The sequence below is a fragment of the Acomys minous genome (assembly GCF_964271855.1).
Source record: "Acomys minous genome assembly, chromosome: 4".
NCBI lineage: Eukaryota > Metazoa > Chordata > Mammalia > Rodentia > Muridae > Acomys > Acomys minous.
Window position 1 is genome coordinate 95,936,271 of NC_140486.1, and position 20,220 is coordinate 95,956,490.

Genomic DNA, 20,220 nt, shown 5'->3' on the forward strand with positions numbered 1-20,220 from the left:
TGATGGAAGTGCCAGAACTGTGCAGATTACTCACATACCATCCCACACAGGCCAAGACACGGCTATTTTGGGTCTCATAGAAGTAGTAAAATCTTCAAAGGTCACCCAAGCCTTGGCCATAGATATGTACCTTAATTTCTCAGTCACTTCATTGCTATCTAAGAAGGTAATGATTTTCTAGTATCTTAAGATGTGAAGAAAATAACAAAAGTGGGTGTGATTTGGCCATTTATTTGGGTGATCAGCTAAACTCTGAGACCCTAAGTTATAATAATTATCTTAAGAGAGCCAGAGAGGCAGGTGGGGTAGTCAATATGGACACTTTTCCAGGACTAGCATGCCGATGTCCATACACTAGCATCACATCCTATCATAAGTCTCCAATGACTAAGAAACCCCACCAGGCATTAAGGACTTAAAGAACAGAAAAAAAGAACCCAAAGGTTTCAGCTAATTTTGAGGGATCCTCAAAAAACGAATAGAAAGAAATTTGGTGAAAAGCTTTCCTCATGACTGACAGCTTCACTGTAGCCACAGGAACACCCACATGTGAGGGATTAGAGATTTAGCAACGTCTTAGACATGCACATGTCCTTGAAGTAAGTGTAGTCTTAATTTTCATTAATTACGCTATTAGGTTTTTTAAAGCTTGTTAAATGCCAATACTAAATGTCACAGGCACTGTGTAGAGTAATTTGGTGATTCTTTATGTTAATCACTTAACGACGATGACTCAACAAATGCACGTGTGCATGCAAATCTAAAACCCGACAAACAGATATTCAAACAAAAATTGTATATAAAATTTCCGTAGCTGCATTATTCACAATAGCCAAAAAGTGGGCGCAACATAGATGCCCAATAATTAAAAAACAGATAGTGAAAGTGTAGAGCATCTATAAAATTAAAGAAATGGAGAACTTATATTTGCTAAAATGTGGGTGAGCCCTGAAAACTGAATGGTGAAAGAAGGAACCCATGGCGGTTATCACACACTAAACAACGTTATGTTAATGAGCTATCCAGGATAGCCAAATCCACCACAAGAGAATACAAAGTGGAAGTGTCAAGGGCTGTAGGAAGAAAGGAAGTGAGGAGGGTGAATTACACTTAGGAGGAAGGTTATTCTGCATCATCTGTATATGGAGAAGGTCTAGTCAGCTGGGAGGGGAGAGCCAGTGAGTGTCATCACCACAGAAGACTCTGCAGGCTCCTGAGGCTCTCTGGCTTCACCTGTGCTTCAGAAGGGAAAAGGTCCCAGGCCATCTGGGACCTTGGAGACCTGCAGGAGATGAAAAGAGAAGCTGACCTCGGTCTAACAGAGCCTAATTTAAAGGAAGACCCACTGATATTAGCCCGCTTCATTTAAAACTCTCTTTCTTGTGTGTGGGGGTCTGTTTTGAGACAGGGGTTCTCTGCGTAGCCTTGGCTGTATTGGATTCACTTTATAGACCAGGCTGGCCTCAAATTCACAGAGATCTGCCTGCCTCTGTCTCCCCGAGTGCTGGGATTAAAGGTGCTCACCACCAAGCCTGGCTATTTAAAACTCCTACATCTTTGAATTTTAGAAGTGTTGTGTCAAAATACTAACTCGATCAGTGAGAGGTTTTGAGTTCCATGTGCAATGACTTCTCCCATGGTTTTGCTCTTTCCACTTCTGACCTCTGCTCTCAAAGGACAATCAGCCTATGTATAGAGCCCAGCCAACAGTGCAGGGGTAGGGCCCACTCAGTAGCCCAGGCTAGGATCCATTCCCTAAGATAGCTGTGACAATCTGCTCCACTTGTCAACTATAGAATGCACATACAAATATCCTTCTACCACAGAAGGCTTTCGTGGAGATCTAAAGAGCCAATGGCTGCAGAAGTGCGTAAAAGACCAGGTAAACATAAATGAGATAGGAGGGACGCACAAACTATGCTGAGCCCATCAACCTTAGACTAGATTACTGTCTTAATTAGGGTTACTAATGCTGTGATCAAACACTATGATGAAAGCAACTTGGGGAGGAAATAGTTTATTTGGCTTACAGTTCCACATCCCTGTTCATCATCAAAGGAATTCAGGATGGGCACCAAAGTAAGGCAGGGACCTGGAGGCAGAATCTGGGGCAGAGGCTATGGAGGAGTGCTGCTTCCTGACTTTCTCCCCATAGCTTGATCAGCCTGCCTCCTTATAGAACCCAGAACCACCAGCCCAAGGATGACACCACCCACAATGGGCTGAGCCCTCCCCATCAAATCACTAATTAAGAAAATACCCTATAGTCTTAGGGAGGCATTTTCTCAATTAAAGCTTCTTCCTTTCAGATAACTTCAACCTACGTCAGGTTGACACAAAACCAGCAAGTACAATTACTCTTATTACGCTCTTAATTTCCTGTTCAATTATAGTGAAAATTAGTAGTATCCCAATGAGGCAGCAGAGGGAAAAAATGGAAATATACTGAGAAATAGCAGCCATTCAGCAATGAGATTTCTGCCTTTGGGGGAAAAAACTCAATGTTGAATTTTAGCACACTGATCTCCTCAAGACAGGCAGGAGACACGTTGTCCAGAAAAACTAGTACCCCTTCCTCATCTCCAGAGAAGGCTTCGGAACCTTCAGTTGTCACACACAGCTATCCACAACAGGACAGAGGGCAGCAGCATGAACAGCCACAGCAAGGACGCTTGGGGCACCAAAAAAGCAAAGCAGGCTACTGTCTCAAGGGATGGCTAGATGCATAGAGTCCTCTGACTACACACTCTTTCTAGGAAAAATGCATGTCTAAGACAAAGCAGGGCTAGGGCCATCCACTGAATGCCAATCTACCTTAAGCATGGGATAAAGGAATTAGGCCATAGGATATTCCTTAGTATCCATCCTCATAATTTTTCAAGGTTTGTAAACTTGAATTGCATAAGTAACTTAGCCATAGACAATTACAACACTCTCTGCATCTCTTCAAGGCCAGATTTATCACTGTAATTGGGAACCCACCATCAATGAGCCAAGAAGTAAAGACTTCCACTTAATCTTTTTTATTGAATCATTCCTCAAAGATATACAGAGTGCCTACTTGTATCAAGTAGCTATTGCTGCATAGAAAAAAAAAACCCATGCCTCAGTGGCTTAACACATTATGCAGTTATTGTATTACAATCCATCATTTGTCTAGATCATAAATCTAGAGCTGAGTCCTCTGCTTTGTGATCTATAAGCAAAGGGCTACATTCATCTCCCGCTTGACTAAAGAAAGATCCACGTCTAAGCTTTGTGTCCTTGTCACTCTCGTAGTGTTTGCTGTGACTGCTGAGACCCCATGTTCTCTGTTCCATGGGCTTCTCCCGCATGGTAGCTTTCTTCAGGAATATGTAGAAACCAAGAGTAGGAATCAACTAGAAGAGGGACATGAAAATCATTAGCCACCTACTCACAGGAGTGACACTTCCATGGATCGACCAAGTCCTATTGTAAGACACCAAGCAATGGGTCCCACCACATTCAAGGGAATAGGATCACTTGAGGGTGTGAACCCCAAAGTGAGGACATCACCAGGAGGCTTGTGAGGAAGCTGTCCAGCACACCTTCAAAGGAAAGCCCTGTGTGTATCAACGCTGAAGACATGTGGCGAACCAACCAAACAAGGCCCATTCCTTCCTCAAGTTCATTGTCAGGGTTTGAGAGACTGAATTATGAAACTCCAACATCCATAAGGCAGAGGCAGGAAACAGAGCAGAAAGGAAGTTTGCTGGGGCCTCAGGCCATACACAGTCTTTCCTGAAAATGCATATGTTGATGGGTTCACAATGGCATGATAAACCTGAGCTTGGAGTGATGTACACAGGCTGGAATTGTCTGTGGCAAAGCTATTTGTGCAGCTCAAGTTTACAAATGTTGGAAATTTTCTGGAAAGTGTGTGATGGTTCTTCAGCATCTCTGGGTCAGGTGGATGAATGGGATGTGAGACTCTAATTATTTCTTTAGATTTGCCTGGGCAACTCCCAATATAAACGGGATATGTGATTGTTAATAAGAAGCAATTAGAGAGCAAACAATAACTCTTTTAATGAGCCCGCTGCTTCTCATAGCTCCACAGAATACCTCTCATTTAATTACAAATGTATTCTAATGCAAATGCTCCCAGAAATAGGCCATACTTTGTCCTATAGCCACACAAAGGTACAGACACCTGAATGTCAGATTCTCCTCAAAAGGAAAGTTGGTAGGAGAGAACCCTGCTATTGTGAAGGAGAAAAAGAAAAAAAATCATTTTTCATTATTTTGTAACATAGCCTCTTACTTGAAAAATAGGAGTAACAATAATGGTTTACTGTGACCCCAGACTATGTCTTCCTCCCAAAATGTGTGCACACTCCTGAGAATCTGTGATTTTTTTCTTACCCAGCAAAAGGGACTTTTCAGTTGTGTTGTAGGTTAAGAATTTTAAAATTGGGAGATTATATCCTAAATTATCTAGTCAAACTGAGTCACAGAGTTTCTAAAAAATATACAAATATAGACAGAATGTTGGGACAGATAGATGCAATGAAGCAGAGAAAGGAGAGGGATGGTGAGATGGTTCAGCAGATAAAAGTACTTTACCGACAACCCTGGTGACCTGAGACTCTTCCCTGGGACTCACATGGTGGAAAGAAAGAACGGACACCCACAGGTTGTCATCTCAACTTCACACAGGTGTTGTAGCATGGCCCCTCCACACATACAAATGAATAAATGAGTGAGTGAGTGAATGAATGAATGAATGAATGATTGAATGTGATTATGAGTCCTGTCTTCACTGCCCTCCTCACGCTTTCCTCCCAGCCGATCTCCATTCCTTCTTCCTTCCATGCAGAAGAGGGGATGGCGACATTGCAAGAGCCAGGCAGAGATGGTGGGCAATTTTAAGGAACCAACATTTCCCAGACACAACAGGGCAGATCCACACATGAACTCAGAGTGATATCACTCACATGACCTGCCCATGCCCAAGCCAGACAAAATCCTAACACAAAGGAGGGGAAGTCTTGGGGAGAGGAGAGGTGGGGGTAGCTGGGATTAGTGGAGGGAGCAGAAACTGTAGTCAGGATGTATTGTATAAGAGAATAATCTATTTTCAATAAATAAATAAGTATTTTAAATGGAGGTGAAGAGGGCACAAAGTTCCACCCTTAGATAAGAAGTTATTTGCAAATGATAATTACTGAGAGAAGTAAAATTGATTTTGTTTTGTTTTGTTTTTCCAATAGAATGAAACCAAGTGTACCAACTACACTCCAGGGCAGTCCCCGTGCTCAGGAGAAGTTGAGAAACACAATTTGGACTCCACTTTTAGTGGATCTCTTTTTTTTTTTTTTAAGAGAGAGAAAGAATATGACATGAGGGAGAATGAGATGATCTGGGAGTTCGAGATGGGAAAGACTATAATGAAAATATATGGAAATTTCAGAAAATAAATTAAAATTATGTTTTAAAGAGGAGCAGGTGAAATACAATGAATAAATCAAGACTAAGAGGGCCAATAGCTAAGGACTTGAGTGGCCTCCCGGATATTGAAAGAAGCCCTCAGAGCAAGCACCTCCCTCCAGCAACCACAGAAAGCTCAGTTCTACCAAAAACCTGAATGAGAAGGAAATTCGCTCTTCCCTTGAGTGTTCAGAAAGAAACACAGCCCTTTAGACACTGTGATTTTAGCCCAGATAGACCCACTCTGATTTCTGACTCACAGATATGCATGTCAGTACAATCTCTTGATATTTAAGGCTTTGAGTTTATGGTAATTTGCTATGGCAACAATAGAAAATTAATGGACTCACAAGGTTGTTAGTGACAATTCAATTCATTAATATATAAAGTACTAGAAATGTATGTGGAACATTCTAAGAGCTGGCACACATTAACTGTTCTGTGACTCTGCAATCCTGGAGTCTGTAGCTTCTACATTGCAGGGGTGGGGGTGGGACCAGCCTATTTGAAAAATGCTTCAAGAATGTATCCACTTTCTTTTATTTATGAATAAATATCTCTTAATAAACACATATTCTCATGTAATAAGCTGTGGGTCCCTGATGCCAGGTCCCCAAAAGATAGTGACCACTGAACAATATTTTTAACACTCACAAGTTAACTGAATAAAGGACCCAGTGACCTTTTGAGGTCTAACGTTCTACTTTTTTCATTTTGGTAGAGCAATTTTCTCCTGGATTTAGCTTACCACATTTAGTTGCTTAATAAGAACTGGAGCACATGCAAAACCTCTAACTAAACCCATTTTCCATAAGGTACATTCTTTCTGTTGTGACCAGGATATGTTTCTTCCTGTTCTGCCCTATTTACTCATCACCGAATGCTTAGAACATTCACCACAAACACCTCAGAGAAGAGTAGGCCTGAACAGTGAGAGTTTGCTGTTCCAAACCAAAGAACAATAAGAAATAACAGATGATGTATCTTTCTCATCAATTTCCAATCAGCTCTTGGGATTAAATACTTGCTGGCAATAAGGGAGGCTAAGATCTTAGTATGAGGGAAATTAAAATACATAAGTGACGATGCAGGAGAGCATCTGCTTTCTGAGGCTTTTAGAAGTGGGATGTACACCATGAGGCACAAGGATGGCTCCCTGATAAGCAAAGCGAGTTATGAAATAACACTGATTCACAAGCATTTTATGAGTCCCGCCCCATTAGGGACTAGAGAGAGTGGTTAAGGATCCACACTACACTTGCAGACAATGTGAGTTTTGTTCCTAGCACCCATGTGAGGCAGCTTACAATGACCCATAACTCCAGACCCAGGGAGATCCAGTCAATCTCTGGTGTCTGCAGTCACCTGCATTCATGTGTACATATCTTTCAAATACACACACACACACACACACACACACACACACACACACACACACACACACACGAAGAGGAGGAAGAGGAGGAGGAGGAGGAGGAAGACATAAAAAAGAAAGTGTTTTCCATCTTTCTGAATATTCTGTCCGGAGACAAATTCAGCTTCATGCCAGAGGACCTTTGTAATAATTGTCCTCGTATTTGGTTCATGTCCTTTTACAACCTCAAGGAAACAAGCATCAAGCTGAGACTCACAGGATGGTCCAGCATATAGCTGGGATTTAATTACATTGTTTGTCTCCAGTTGTATTCAACACCATGGATGCCTTCTGTCTGGGAGAAGTGAAATGCTTTTCCATTTTCAATGGTAGAATGATGTTTTCTTTTAAAATTACTAATTTAAGGCTTTTAAGGGAGTCTGATTGCAAAAACAAAAAAAATGTCAAAGCTGTTCAAGCTTTGCGTTATAAGAATAAACTGGAGTTTGGGAAACAGCATGGTGCAATGTACTGTGCAATAAAGGTTTAAAAAATTCAGTGTACAAGGCAGAAGACGATGCTGCCAAATGGGTTTATTGGGTTCTGAACAGGCCCACAGAGAAGAAGAGAAATTTTGCATGAGTCAGTGAGAGGTGGGGTGGGGCTGGGAAAGAGCTATGCCATGATTGAGTCCACAGGGCAACACAACCCCCTCTGGAGGGGATAGAAGGTTAGGGAGAAGAAGGAAGGAAGAGGAAGGAGGTGGAGAGGAAGACTGTCACTTGACTCACTTGAGTAAAGATACATGAAGGAAAATGATGGCTGCACCTGTAAAGAGACTGTAGACAACCTTCCATTCCAAGCTGGTTGATCATCTTTTTCGTATCAAGGAAAGAAGCATCATTTGTTTCTCTCTAAAGCTAACTCCTCCCATGCTCTCCACGGCAACAACAACAAAAACGCTGCTCTTCATACAAACATATCAAGATGCATGATACCAGGCAGCTGTGGTTATCCCCATTGTTCGTACAGCTTCTGCACTGTCCATGATCAAGGGCCACATAGCTCTAGGGAGTGATTAGAGCAATAGTCACGTTATGCACTGTTTTCACCATATGCCATGTTAACCAACAGGTAGCTCTAATCCCCACTGAGAGCCTACAACTCTAGCAGATGCCACTCACTGAAGTTCAACCTGAACGTCCATGGTTTGTTTGCAAATTACAACCTTTAAAAAATAATCCCCTTTAATGCCTTGGAATCTCCAAACAGCCATTCCCAAGTTAACCATTTGTGTACCTTTGTCTATTTTAAGCAGTAACGGACTAGTTAAAGTTCATGGGGAGAGCCATGAGAGCAGCTGGCTGCTTTAGGAAACTTTAAAATTTCATAGTATTTAAATTTCCTAGATTCAGAAAATGAGTTCAGGAAAACTCTGTAAGCACACTGTGCTGGTGTTGTCCTAGCCTGTTTACTGATTTTATATTAGTAAATATTCTCCAGAATACAAATGCGAGTCTTCAGTTCTGTTCTTTACAGTCCACGCCATGGATAAGGAGACCTTTTCTCCCACCTGAAATTGCCTCACAGTGTCTCTCCTAGTAACTCGAATGTGCGCACCATTTCTTAGTGAGGAGGCATGTCGAATTCCATTGCACTTGACCTGTCACCAAGTGGTTGGTGGTCAAAGTCTGGATTCAAGCATTGTCCCTCCACTGTCTATATTTGTACTAAAGTACCTCAAGAGACGGTGAGAGTGAATCAAAAACCCTTTCCTGTTGTAATGGAGGTTAATATATGCAAGTTATGATAGAAATGAAACATAAGAGAGAATCCTTCATAAGCAAATCAGAGTACAATGGGCGCTCTCTGAATGACTGGTAAGGTAGTGGCAGAAATGATATACAAAAGTACTTTAAAATGGTATATTGTGGGCACTAACCAATCGGAAAAGGTCATTTAGGGGGACACCTCACTGACAGACTCTGAGAACTCAAGTGACATTCACTTAATATAGACAACTTAGTTCTTACCAAGAGGACTCACTACATCAACTGCAGAAGTACAAGGAAAGCTCTTTATATTCATCCTTTACATATTGATGCAAAATTTATGTTTATGATATCTATCTTTAACCACTCATATGACAGTACATTTTTAGAAAATAAAATTTTAAAAATAAACCAACAAAGTGAGATGTCCTGATGCAAGTGCTGAAAACGGATGATAGTCCGAGAATCCATTGCTTCCTGTCTAAGCCCTGAGCCCTTCTATGGTTTGAACCAGTGATAACTCACACCTCAGGGGTTCTCCTTTGATTAAACTACTTCACAATTGGCTCATCTGGTCATGAGTCCCATAGGAAACTATTAGGCAAAAATATCCAGCTGACTTCCCTCGGAGATAAGGAACAGGCAACAGCCTGTATTCCTAGACAAGTATCTAGTTCTGTTCCTTATGCCTACTGCAAGTAGGAAAGTTAGTGGGATTTGACCCCATAATGTCATATAAGGTTGGTACCGAAAGCTGATAAATAGCTATAGCAACTAAAAATGACCAACATTCTTGGAATCATACCTGAAATTGTTGTAAGACTATCTTGTTCCATCCAGTGTGATATGGTGGAGCACTGGAACGGTAAAACTTCATGAAATTATCTGTTCATCTGGTCCTCAGCCATCTAAGAGTAAGAGAAAAACAATTATTTTCAACCCAGTCATAGAGGAGATGGAGAAGGAATCCTTTGGTCAGTGTGTACAGCAGACTAGTAAAGGTACTAGTTGCTTTTCATATCGGTGTGGTCAAATGCCTGACGGAAACAACTTAAAGGAGGAAGGATTTATTCTGCCTCGCGGTGTGTGAGATACAGTCCATTGCGGTGGGAAAGACATAGTGGGAAGAATGCCAGACTGACAGTTAGGAATCTTAGACCAAAAACAGAACCAGCCTACAATTGTAAGCCTCACTTCTACGGCCCTGTATGTACCATCTAGGCCCCCATGTTCAAAGATTTGACAACCTCTATTGATGATGCAACCAGTTGGGAACCAATATTCAAACACCTGAGCTTGTGGGAGACATTTCAAACTCAAATCTTAACATCAGATATCAATGATATTGCATGTCCAGCATATTTTTTTTTTACTGACACCTTCCTCTGAAATTCTATTTTTCTTATACTTCAGGGATAGGCATATTACTCAGGCTATGTTGTCCATAGACATGTGTTTGTTACAAGGGTGAGCATATGATAAAAGAGAGCAATGAGCAGCCAAGTGTTTATTCCTGGGCACATTACCTTGACAAAACCAGTTGTAAGTGCCGTGGTCTTATGTGAATGTGCATTGTTCTATGCCTTGGCTTCATCATTTACACAAGAAGAATCATCACAGTTTTCAGAGAATTACAAGTAAGTAGAGCACATGAACCCTAGAATATAGTAAAGACTCAATACATCCCCATCTTCACTGTGCTAATTTTTAAAAATTTTATTTGTTTATATATATTTATTTATTTGGCATATACACTTATATTATTACACTTAAGTAGAAAAATTGCATATAGCAAGAAGAACCACGAAACAATGGGGGATCATATGAACGTTACACTCAAGGTGTTTTGGCTAATTGCATTTGGCAACCTTGTTGAAAACATCTTTCCTATCTTGACGAGTCTAAAATTCTAAACGAGAATCAATATCTATCCTCTCTCTCATCTCTGCCAACTCAAAACTTCTATCTAGACCTAAAAAACAACTTAACCCCTAAATAGCTTAGGTTAATTGTAGGACTAAACTGTCGGGACTTCAACCCCATCAGAGACTGGAGAAGGAATGAAAGTTAATTACTTGAGTAAATCAGAAGTGCAAGTTAGTAGCTTCCAAAATGAGAAGGAAAAGAAAAAGAAAAAAAATGATAGACAGTTTGCTGCTTGAACAATCATCCAAAACTTTCTATAGTGTTGGAGCATCATGTTCAGCCTTCTGGCCCAGTATAGCTGACAGACATATTTGTGAGGCAGGAACTGTTGAGGACTTGCTTACTGTGTCTTGGCAGAGTTTGGTCGTCGACTCTGCCTGTATCCAAGCTTGCCCATTTTCAGGCAGAATTCTGTCTATGACAGAAACGAGGACTTTTTGCCCCATGGTTGGTTTGCCACATTTGAAGCCATCTCCATAAGGAGGATCTTTGATGCTCATCATCCTTAGTTATTGTTGGTTCAGATCCTCAAGGAGTTAGTGGTGATCTCAGGACAGATTTACATAGATAGGTCCAAGCTTCTGACTTTGCAATGTAGGCTGCACCTACAAAGTGAACTCTGTAGAGCAGCACAATAAAGTTCTTTTACAAAATCTCATAATGCTTTAAATAAGGGCACATGAGGTTCCTGGGGCCGTGTGCTTGATACACGTTATAAGAAATAAGGATCTGAGTCTAGAAATAACATTCCAAGCTCAAAGATCTATGCATTGTTCACTTTCAAAATATCAATCAGTAGTATTATTGGAATTATAATTTTATGTGATATTGGTGGGAATTTCAAGTATCTCTTATAAAGAACAATAATTGTCAAGATTTTGTAGGTAATAAAAATACTGGTGATAATTTAATCTATTAAATTACAAACTATCATTATTTTTATCGATCCAAGCTTCTAAAATTAAATATCTTAGACTTGGTAATTTATCAGCAATAAAAATGCATTGTTCATGGTTTGAGAGCTAGGAAGTTCAAGAGCATGGTACCATTTGCTTCAGTGTCTGATGGGACCCATCTGCTTTGCCTGTCTTCATATGACAGAGAAGGCAGATACACTGCTTTGAAAGTTTGTCATAATGACACTAACCTGGGGTTAGAGAGATGGCTCAGTGGTTAAGAGCATTTGTTGCTTTTCCAGAGGACCTAGGTTCAATTCCCAACACTCCTTCAGGTGGCTTGCAATTGCCTGTAACTCCAGATCCAGAGAGTACCACACATCCTTCTCTCTCTCTCTCTCTCTCTCTCTCTCTCTCTCTCTCTCTCTCTCTCTCTCTCTCTCTCTTTCTCACGCGCACACACACACACGCACACAGACAGATACAGAGACAGAGAGACAGACAGAGAGACAGAGAGACAGACAGACAGACAGACACAAGCACACACAATAAAAATAAATCTGTATAAAAGGCAACAGTGCTGTTCATGAGGACTCTGCCCACCTGATCATCACTCTTAAAAACACTCTCCCTATGAAGACCATCATACTGATACTTCTAATACATGAATGAGGGAGTGAAGAAAAGACAACACCACCAAACCATAGTAATCATCAAAAGGATAAAAACAATTGACTGTATGATTAGCATCACTAACAATGCCATGGAGAAATGATCATTTATGAGTCCTTGGATTTAAGGTAAGTTCTTTTCATGAAATCATGAAGATAGGTGCTCTTAGAGCAAACAGCTTCTAGAAGAGTAGAGAGGCCTAGAACAGAAAGAAATCCTACTTGGACTCATGTTTTCCCACAGAGCTTTCCATTGACAGTTGTCACCCAGTTTTGCTTCTTGTCTTCCTAGGGGCCTGCCACTTTGTCCCATATTCCTTCTTATGTAGTGTCAGGGAGCTGTGGCACTGAGGGTATCTGGCTTGGAGTAAGAGTGGGGCCAAGGCCTGTCTAAACCCCAGAAATCTTGTCCTGAGATCAGCCAGAGTAGGATTTCTCCCCACACCCCCACAGCTCCCTGTGCCTAATGTGCCATAACATGTAGTCTTGTGCCCCGTGCTTGCCCTCACCAGGAAGTCACATAGCCTGGTAACCAGGTTAAACTTCCTCTCCCCTTATAAGGTCATGTCAAGGAGCACCTGGAATTCCTCCTCATGCAAGTGAGGCATCTCCAGCACCAATGATGTACACTCATCCTGAAAGTCCCTACCCACCCACTAAAGTTTAAATAGCTTCTGTCGCCCCTTATTAAATGAACTATCTGTCTTCTGAGAGTCTGTTCTTGTCTCACTCCCCAAGTCATTTTGCTCCGCGTCAACCACCTTTCCCTATCAGGATCCACCAACTATAGTAGTCTTGGCCCATAGCGCCATAATGGGTGGGGAAACGAAACTTGAATGGCATTTTGATTCTATCAGTTCACAGTTCTCTTCCTTACTCTTTTTTCCAGCTTCTTACACCAAATGCTGCAGATGAGGTGCCCTATTTTCTCTAGGCCCAAGTGAGTGATAACCATTCAAGCTTATAGGCTGCCTCGGGTTAATTGCGTGACAAGGAGCTAATGGCTCAGCGTGTAGTTCCCTGGAGATGCATCTCCATAATATACAAGTCTCTGGAAAGTTCACATTCTTAACCCAAAGCCAGAGGATAATGAGAGATGCTCTAGATGGGTGTGACGAAGGGGAGAGACAGTAGCTGGTGGTGGAGGCTCCTTAACAGTAAAATCCTTCACCCAGATGATCTGGACAGTTGCCTACTCTAGCATCCATGGAACTTGCTTAGAGGTGGTCTTCTAAACATCCATGGAACTTGCTTAGAAGTGGTCCAAAAGAGTTTTGCCTTAGTTAATTTATAATTCATTCTTCTATCCCTAAAATAGATTTTGTCTGAACCTTAGCCCCTCTATATTAAAATTGTGGAATCTAATCATTTTATTAAGAATTGCGTTAAGCTCAACTGACTAGCCCTAAATGTGAATAGATGGTTTTTATTCTTTTCTACAATGGATAAATGTTTTACTTAAAATATCTTAGATGTGTTAAAAAAGTGTTCAGAAGAGCAACATCCAATGTTCCTCAGATACCGTCACTGGGATTCAGATATGTTAGGAACTAACCAGCTTGAGAATAGATAGGTACTGATCCCTAGTCTATCACACTTAAGTAGGATTGGTAAGGTTTGAATAGGGAGGGTAGCTTTTCCTCCATTTAGCACAGTTGTATATGGGGAAAATAAAATTCCTATTTGGCAAATGCATCCAGTGATCTAACAACATTTAGTATGGGCTTACAATTTAAGATAAATTGTTTCTATATCTGTAATGTCTACATCTATATCTATCTATATCTACAGATAGATATCTAATTTCCTTAATGTGCAAATTAAGAAAATAAAAACATTTACTGAGTAAAAGTGAAATATGACTTTTTCCTTTCATATCATTGGCATCCTTCATACACAAATAAAATATCTTGACAAGGTGAGATAGTCTGACTTCCATAAGAGTAACCAATGAATTCAGAAAATGATTTCTATATTCATGGGAGGAACACACATGCAAGGCTAACTGATAAAGCATAGCTCAGATGCTAACTCACCATGGAACATTTGGTGAGCACCACTGCCAAGGTAAATCCTTTAGGATGTTGGATCAGAGAAACTAACTGCCCAATTAAACTAGCTGACATAATATCCCTGGGACCATCCTGGCCCTCCAAAGTAATATTGTAATAAAGAAATAATTGGATTTTGTGAAATAAGTCAGAAATATCCACTTAAGCTAGCATACTTTGTCCAAAACTCTTAACATATACAGAGAAATATATTTGTTGGAGATAGTTGAAAATAGTTTATACAAAAGAAATGTTAGTATCTAGATAAAAACAACTCTCTTGACTCTCATGCTAATGGGAACCCTTTCATTTCTAATAAAATGTTTTCAATGCCTACAAGGATATCATAAATATTTATGATCGGACAAACAATGTTTGTTTCTGGGTTCTAGAACCTTTTATGAGTTTGTCTAAAACTGTTTTGTCAGGTATAGCTGGGGGCATACTTTCAGTGACTGAGACATCACATTTAAGCCCTGTGGTGACACAGGGCTATATTTCCAGTACTCAGAAGGATAAGTGCAAAGGCACACCCTGTGTTGTGTGGTGAGACTTAATCTCAAACGCATTAGCTCTTCGACCTCAATGATGACAGGATGGGATATAGGAAAACCCTGGAGTAAATTACAATGAATTTATTCTCATCCAACTTTGCATGTGTTCAGTTATAGAAAGCAAACTTTCAAACAAATGAGAGGCCACTCCCAATAGTCTTAGCCCTACCCAGGATGAACCTTCAGATTTGGATTATTTGTGGTTCCCAAGTGGCTTAGATCTGCTTTAAAGATAATCAAATATTCTGACACTTTGTTTTCCATGTAAATACAAGGCTCCACTAATGTGAAAAAATCTATCCTCCAGGTAAAGTGTTCAGCCATAATAATACTGAACACCCTAACCTGGGTTAGATCTGGTTTGAAATCACAGAGAAAGGCTCAGGATTTTGTCATGTGTCAGAGTAAAGCAGAATTTTAACAATAGTAGAACTGTCAGTGTCAACTTACCCTGTATGGCTCCAGGGCAGATGCCTTCTGGTATTTATTTTCCTGAAGTTCCCAGCTTTCCAAACTTATATAGAGCGTCTTAATTCAAGCAACACTGACTCATCCCCCAGTGGGGAAAATAACTAAATATTTTCCACAGAGACATATATGCATCCATGAGCTATAAACTTACCTTGTTTTAACCAGACTTCCTTCACTTCTTTCCCAGGATCCCCATCAGCTGACTCCTATGACTTCCATCAACATTCCCTGGCAAAACTAGCTCTCAATTAGGTTTGACATCAACAGAAAGAAGATCTTGGTGCAGTAGGAAGAGGGCTTGGTTGCTTAGTTAGAGTTTCACCAAGCTATTTTATGGAGCACAGAATTACACAGAGAATTCTCAACAGAGGAATCTCTAATCGCTGAGAAGCACTTAAAGAAATGCTCAACATCCTTAGTCATCAGGGAAATGCAAATCAACAAATCTCTGAGATTCCATCTTACACCTGTTAGAATGGTTAAAACTCAAGTGACAGCACATGCTGTCGAGGATGTGGAGCAACCTCCATTGCTGGTGGGAGTGCAAACTTGTTCATCCACTGCAAAAATAAATATGGAGGTTTTTCAGAAAATTGGGAGTAGCTTTACCTCAAGACCCAGCGGTACCACTCCTGGACATATATCAAAAAAAAAAAATGCTCCATCATACCATAAGGACAGTTGATCAACTATGTTCACAGCAGCTTTATTCATAATATTCAGAAACTGGAAACAACCTAGATGCCCCTCAACTGAAGAATGAATAAAGAAAATGTGGTACATTTACACAATGGAGTATAACTCAGTCACTAAAAACAATGGCGTCATGAAATTTGCGGGCACATGGAAGGGGCTATAGAAGATCATCCTGAGTGACGCAACGAAAACTCAGGAAGACACACATTGTATGTATTCACTCAGAAGTGTATATTAGCTACAAAGTACAGAATAACCATGCTACAATCCATAGACCCAACGAAGCCAAGGAGGGCCCAAGGGAAGATGCTTGAATCTCACTCAGAACAAGAAATAAAATAGACATCTGATGTAGGTGGAGGGAGGGAACTGAGTGGGAGAGGGAGCCGGGAATGTAACAGGGGTAGGATCAGGTACGGGGAGAGCAGCGAGGGGGGCAGGGGTTGGGGGAGAGGACCAGGAAAGAGAACAGAAATAGGTGGGGTGGGAGCATCTCTGAGACAGGATAGGCTTCTGGGAGTCTATGGGGGGGGGTGACCCCAGCTGAGACTGATAGCAGTGGAGGTTAAGGAGGCTGAAGTCTCTGTCTCTTGTAGCAAGGTGGGACTTCCAGTGGAGAGAGGAACCCACTCATCTAAAAAACAAAAACAAAACAAAACAAAACAAAACAAAAAAAACCCTTCACCTCAAAATTTGCCTTGTTTACAAGAAGTGTAGGGATAAAGACAGAGCAGAGATTGAGGGAATGGCAAACCAGTGACTGGCCCAGCTTGAGACCACTACTTGGGAAAGAGCCGGCCCGACACCATTAATATTACTCTGTAATGCTTGCAGACAGGAGCTTAGCACAAATGTTTTCTGAGAAGCTTCCTCCAATAGCTGATGGAAACAGATGCAGATGCCCACAGCCAAACAATAGGGAGAGCTCAGGGAGTATTGTGGAAGAATTGGGGGAAAAGATAAAGGGAACCGAAGGGGTCAAGGGTACCAGAAGAAGGCCCACGGAGTAAACTAAACTGGTCCATGAGTGGTCACAGAGACTAAACCACCAACCAAAGAGCTTTCATGAGCCAGAACTAGACCCCGTACACATATGTAGCTGATGTGAAGCTTGGTCAACGTGTGGGTCCTCTAACAATAGGAGCAGAGGCTGTCTCTGACTCTCTTGCCGGCTTTTCAATCTCTGTATCCTATCTGGGATGCCTTGTCAGACCTCAGAGGGAGAAGATGCACTTAGTCCTGCTGAGACTTTGTTACCCCTTGGGAGCCTCCTCTTCTATGAAAAGAAGATGGGGGAGTAGGGGGAAGGAAGCATGACAGTGGGACTGGAAGGAGAGGAGGAAAGGGGCTGAGATTGGGCTGCAAAGTGATTGAATAAGTAAATAAATAAATAAATAAATGTGAAGGAAAAGAAATGGGGATTGCTGTCCCCACCCCCTATCCGCCTGTGAATTCCTCTTCTACAGTTTGCACTCCTGATAGATCCTGATGATCCCATGAGTTTCCCATGATCACCATGCTTAGCAATGAGTGGCCTCCATATCGTAGCATGATCTCTATGTCAGCCTCTCAGCATTTCCTATTTAAACACTCTCTTGCATTTCCTCTTAATTAATATCTAAATGTAAGTCTCTGCAATTGAACAATCTAAAATGGGTCTTGTTTCCTGGTCAGAAATCCATTAAACTAAGCAGAAGTAGATTCTTTTATTCCCACATAAGGATCATCAAACCAAAGCAGGAAGAAACCAAGAATAAAACACTGGGAGATGGTAGAGTTTGGGGAAGTGGGAGGTGTAAGCCCTCTAAACCAGTGTGTGCTCAACTGCTTTTCAGAAAGCAAATAATACTGAGTGTGGCCACTTAAGGCCCCCTAAAGTAGGAGATGTGAAAACAACATTGAGAGAGCTGCTGTAAAACCAATAAAGGTTTTGAAGTCCCAAATGGTTTAAATCACGAATTGAGCCAGGCTTGGTTTTCTCTTAAAACCAAATCTAGCTTTAATTAACGTTACATTTTCTATATGGCACTTCTGGATGTAAAGTAAAAGCATTAACTTTGTGTTGGGTAAGGACCACTAGGAGAAAACTTGAGTTTCAGTGTGGTCATCAGCACAATGTATAATCTTTAATCACATGTTCATCTTTCTCATAAACATAAAGTTTATTTGGGCTTGCATGAAAGGAAGACCCTTTCTAATCAAGTGTGGTTTAATTTATGAAATTAGAAGTCATAGAGTAATTACTAGGTACTAACATGTCTTGTAAAGACCCACAGTGATATTGCATGCCCCATTAACTATGAAAGGGCGACATTTCAAGTCTGAGCAGATGGCTGTACTGAGTCAGTTAGATGGCAGCATCAGCTCTCGTGTCTCTGAATCTATTGATGTGGTTTTGCTGTCCATCAGTTATATTTAGACTGGGAACAGAAGCTGTCATTGGAAGAGCTCCTAAAATTGGCTCTGTGAAACAAAAACTTCCTACAGATCCCCAGAGTGGCTCTCTCCTGGAGACCCCCACACCTACTACCCTTGGCTGGGACTCAGGGACCACACGGCCACCACACGCAACACCTCAATGAAGATAGAGAAAACACAAACAGTAGAATGAAAAAATGCAAACCATTCAAGATATGAAGGCATTTGCTCCAAAGCACTTGCACCAAAATTGACCACATATTAGGACACAAATCAAGTCTCTGTAGATATAAGAAAATTGGAATAGCACCCCACACCCTATCTGGCCACCATGAATTAAAGCTGGTTATCAACAACAGTAGCAGTGGCAGAAGTATGCAAACTCATGGAAGCTGGAGAAATCACTCCTAAATTAAGTGGGCTAAGACAACAATCAAGAAGAAAATTTAAAACTGTATATGTTTCAATCTAAATATCCAGAAAGGTTAAGTATCTAGTAAATGGCAAGCAGTAAGAGGTAATCTTCCAAGGAAGAGAAAAAAACTATAGTGTTATAAAGAGATAAAGGAGAGACTAGAATAGAATAGGGAGAGGATGGGAGTGCAGAGTGAAGGGGAGACTATGAGGGTGGAAAACTAACACTAAAAACCGTTTGAAAAGCCATATGGACACCTACTACTACAGAGGTTTCCTAAAATATAAACATATCTAATAGGAGTTTAAGTGGAGTCACAATACAATGGAAAGGCAACAGACATCTTATCTCACCAAGGGAGACCTGCAGTGCCTGGAATGAGTTACATCTTATTGAGTTACTAGCCCACAGGGTCCTATAGGCCATCTGCTAAACATCAAAGGTCATCGATCACCAAGGCTGTGTGGACTGCATTCCACAACCTGGTGGTAGCGCTGTACTGAAGGAGACACAACTGATGTCATTGAACATTAATGATACCCTACCATTGCCATCCCATTTCTCTTCCAAAAATATCATTCTTTCCCACACATTTCGTAGAAGAATATTGGAACAAATCCTGTGCTTTTTCTGGTCACTTTAAAATGGTGAAGAACTAGATTGAGTCTAGCATCAAACTGAAGCCTCACCTCTCTGACTTGTCACTGCTCACTTCTCTCTTCCAATCTTCCCTTGCTATGTTGTCCTTTAGCTGGAGTTTCTTGTCTCTCTCTGTCCAACACCAGAAGCAAATAAGAACTACAGGAAAGATATCTTCCTTAAGAAGCTAGAAAAGGACATGCCAGAGGAACTACAACATCTCACAAACACAGGTCATTTTCAGGCTGAAACTCTTTAAGGAACTAGAACATTCTGATGGTTTGAGGCGGGCAGTAAACGTCCTTTTCTGTTTTTCCTGGGGTCTTAGATGATAGAGTTTGGGATGTTTGCTGAGAGAACCATGACGCTAATATAGAGTCAGCAGCTAGAGACAGAGGTGTAGCTCCAGTCTGAGTTCAGGTGCCTGGAAACCAGGGGAACTAAAGGTTGAAGAGTTAGTCTAGGGGCTGGAGAGATGGCTCAGAGGTTAGGAGCACTGGCTGGGCTTCCAAAGGTCCTGAGTTCAATTCCCAGCAACCACATGGTGGCTCACAGCCACCTAGAATGAGATTTGGTGCCCTCTTCTGGCATACAGGGGTAAATGCCGGCAGACACCATATACATAATAAATAAATAAATCTTAAAAAAAAAAAAAAGAGTCAGTCTAAAGACTTGGAGGCCCTAGACTCAAAGGATTCCATTATTCCATGTGAGTCTAAGGGCAGGAAAAGACGAAGAGTTAAAGAAAGGAACAGGAGAAATCCTCTCTCACTCTGCCTGTTTGTTCTCTTCAGGCCTTCAGTTGGTGGGTGCAATACAAACTGAAATATTAATCCCACTCAAAGTAATTTCACAGACACATTTGGGGAAAAAATGTTCAAACAACTGGCAACTTGTGGCCCGGTC

At 41.1% G+C, this 20,220-nt stretch overlaps 1 long non-coding RNA gene across 1 annotated transcript in view; it reads right to left on the reverse strand.

Annotated features, from left to right (window-relative positions):
- The window catches only part of LOC311596228, a 56,833-nt gene that overhangs the window by 12,362 nt on the left and 24,251 nt on the right, over positions 1 to 20,220 (reverse strand). The window contains exon 2 of the long non-coding RNA XR_014778769.1: positions 9,383 to 9,485. This is a non-coding gene — a long non-coding RNA (uncharacterized lncRNA). The remainder of the gene's footprint in view (positions 1 to 9,382; positions 9,486 to 20,220) is intronic.